Source organism: Fragaria vesca, linkage group LG2 (genome assembly GCF_000184155.1).
Source record: "Fragaria vesca subsp. vesca linkage group LG2, FraVesHawaii_1.0, whole genome shotgun sequence".
NCBI lineage: Eukaryota > Viridiplantae > Streptophyta > Magnoliopsida > Rosales > Rosaceae > Fragaria > Fragaria vesca.
This window is the reverse complement of record NC_020492.1, coordinates 21,258,989-21,261,695: the sequence shown is the minus strand read 5'-3', so window position 1 is coordinate 21,261,695 and position 2,707 is coordinate 21,258,989. Positions and strand designations below refer to the sequence as shown.

General features: G+C 39.0%; 2 pseudogenes across 2 annotated transcripts in view; both read right to left on the bottom strand.

Moving 5' to 3' along the window:
* Positions 1-984, bottom strand: part of LOC101311345 — a 2,444-nt pseudogene extending 1,460 nt beyond the window's left edge. The window contains exons 1-3 of the transcript XR_184023.1: positions 702-984; positions 354-559; positions 38-224 (exon numbers count right to left, since the gene is read on the bottom strand). The product of XR_184023.1 is annotated as a patatin group A-3-like (transcript). The remainder of the gene's footprint in view (positions 1-37; positions 225-353; positions 560-701) is intronic.
* Positions 985-2,009: 1,025 nt separating this feature from the next.
* The window catches only part of LOC101292771, a 29,481-nt pseudogene continuing 28,783 nt past the window's right edge, over positions 2,010-2,707 (bottom strand). Inside the window, exons 16-17 of the transcript XR_184157.1 lie at positions 2,315-2,700; positions 2,010-2,161 (exon numbers count right to left, since the gene is read on the bottom strand). The product of XR_184157.1 is annotated as an uncharacterized LOC101292771 (transcript). The remainder of the gene's footprint in view (positions 2,162-2,314; positions 2,701-2,707) is intronic.

Below are 2,707 nucleotides of genomic sequence, written 5' to 3'. Positions count from 1 at the left end.
GAACTACATACTATAAAGAAATGACATGCATATAAACCTCATAGCTGGAGAAGATGGTTGGTTGGAGCCTCTTTATATCAAAAGTGGGAATTATGACGTTAGTCAATGTCTGATGCAACCTAGTTTCTCCCAACTTTTCCTTCACTATTTTATGTAAATACTCCCCATCATACTTTGGCCCTCTGAAAGCTTTTACCGCTGCCATCGCATCAGTTACATGAGTGCTGTTCAAGAAAAAAAAAAAAATGAAATTAAATAGATACTTGACTGGAGTCTAAACACGAATGGGAGAGAGAAGTAGCTATAGATGGAAGACCAGTAGCTAGGTTATCGATGGGGTTTAGAAAACGTACAAGGGAAGACAATCAATATTGCAATTATCTTGGGGGAATATCTTAGGGCAGTGTTCAAGGTAAAATTTGTTGATATCTTTAGCAGCAAATAATGGACGGCCGTTTTCATCCGGGGCGGTAAGCATCGCAGTCACTAGACCACCGGTGCTAGTTCCTGCAATGACATCAAAGTAATCTGCCAGTCTTGCATCCTCGCCATCTTGCTTCTGCATCCACACCCAGCAACGTTAATGCATTCGCTTGATGTAATGAAATTTGGTCACACCGAAACGTATATTTTGATTGTTGAAATTAGAGTATCGAACTCAAAGCTAGATGAAAATAGGCTTGGAGGTGAAAATAACATACCTGAAGCTCAGACTCAAGGAAACTGAGAACAGTGCCGGGGATAATTCCTCTGATTCCACCTCCATCGATGCTAAGAACAGTGACGAGGTTTCCATAAGTGGGAGACTGAAGGAATGATCTCTCTCTCTTGATGAAATTAGTTCCCATGAATTTATTTGGAAGAGAAGCGGATCCGTGAAGAGGCATCTCCATGGAATTAGGCGTCTCCATCGTTGACCGAAACTGAGACGTTTGAAGCTTCTGATGAGACGGATCGAGTAGGAGCTATGAATATTATTACAATGCTTTATATATAGAGATCCCGTCTAAAATAATTGACCCCAAACTTGTATACGTTGCTTGCTACTTTGCTAAAGGATAAGTTTAAGTTGAATCCAGCCTAATCCAGATTTTTCAAACTACTAATTGATTATTAACCCGTCCTAACCTATCTCAATACTCATTTGATTCCACCAGTACGTAATTACACGAAACGTAACAAATTGATCGATGATCAGTATAGACACCTCATGAAATAAATGAGAAAAGCTTTGTTATTGGTGTTTAGTTCTTCTTCTTCTTTTTGTTTTTCTTGTTTGGCTCAAATATCTCTTTTATAGTAGCTGCTTGAGAACTGATCAGAGATCAATCAACAGGAAGATGTCAATTAAAGCATTCGATTTTCAGAACATGGAAGCTGGATTCAAGAGTACATTAGAGTCAGTCGATTGATTAAGCACCAGTGATATCGAGCACGCTGGTTAACGGTATTACATCGAGCCGTTTCTAATTAATTGGCATATATTGTTGTCAAAAGGTTCTTAGTCAGCAATTAATTAATTTCGCAGATCGAAAAAAAAAATATATATATATATACACACACATACACACCTGGCCTAACGCGGTTCATGGGAAGTTGTTGAACAGCAAGTGAAGATGCATATATGGGTGCTACTCAATAATACGAGTATAATCAATGCATGGCTGCAAGTAGTTGGTTGAAGATTTCTTACCTGAACTTCAACGATTATTAGAAGTTGTTAGAATTTGTGCGTGGTTTAGCCGAAATGAACTTATTATCGAACACACAAAAAATAAAACAAACCCTTTTCAGAGTTTATAGAACCAATTAGAACGAGAAAATTCATAGTCACTTGCCAAAAAAAGAGAAGATTCATGTCCGAGAAGTTCAGTAGTACATGTGGATTGATGTTTACATGTTGATCGGAGCAGACAATAATGACCAGTTAACTGGTGTTCCTTATTCAGTTACACTAGCAATATGTAATTACTTTAATCACGGGTGATTATTTCTATAACCAAATGAATTAACTAATAATAATGTATCATCGATCAGTAGCACTGTAGCAGAATTAACTTTTACGTATCAAACAGTAGTAGCTGCTGCGGCGCCTGCAGCCTTCCCATGGGGTGATCTCATTTCACGAACCCTCCTCTCTCTAGACAGAATTCCCGCTACCCTGTACGTGTTAATTTACTTGTTATCAGATATTACAACAAAACAAAACAAAACAAAACAAAGTAAAATATAAGAATCTATACATGAGACTGTTAGATATGATGGACAAGTGATCGAGATGTACAGGATCCAACAAATGATACGTTATACGTACCTTACGAGAGCCTCTTCATTTGTAGACTGATGGGCAGGCTCAAACATACCAGTTTCCATGTTCACCCTGGAAACCGGTTTCTTTAACAATTCCTCTCCAACTTTTACAAGATTGTTCAAGTTTTCATGCGTAGCAATGTCAACTGAACACACTGTTTCCTCCAGCGTATCGTCTTGAATCCGAAGGTAGTTTTTTTCAGAATGAAGAGCTTGGAAGACAGTAGAGAGGTGATAGTCAACCATGTCACTACTGGCTTGAGTAAAAACGTCAACCAGTGGACATGAACCGCCTCCGGTTAGCCACCCCAAAACGCCCCACCTAGCTGCATCTGTGGCCTCATACTTCTCCTCGCATTTCGCCGAACCAGTACCCAGTGATATCACTAGGAATCGC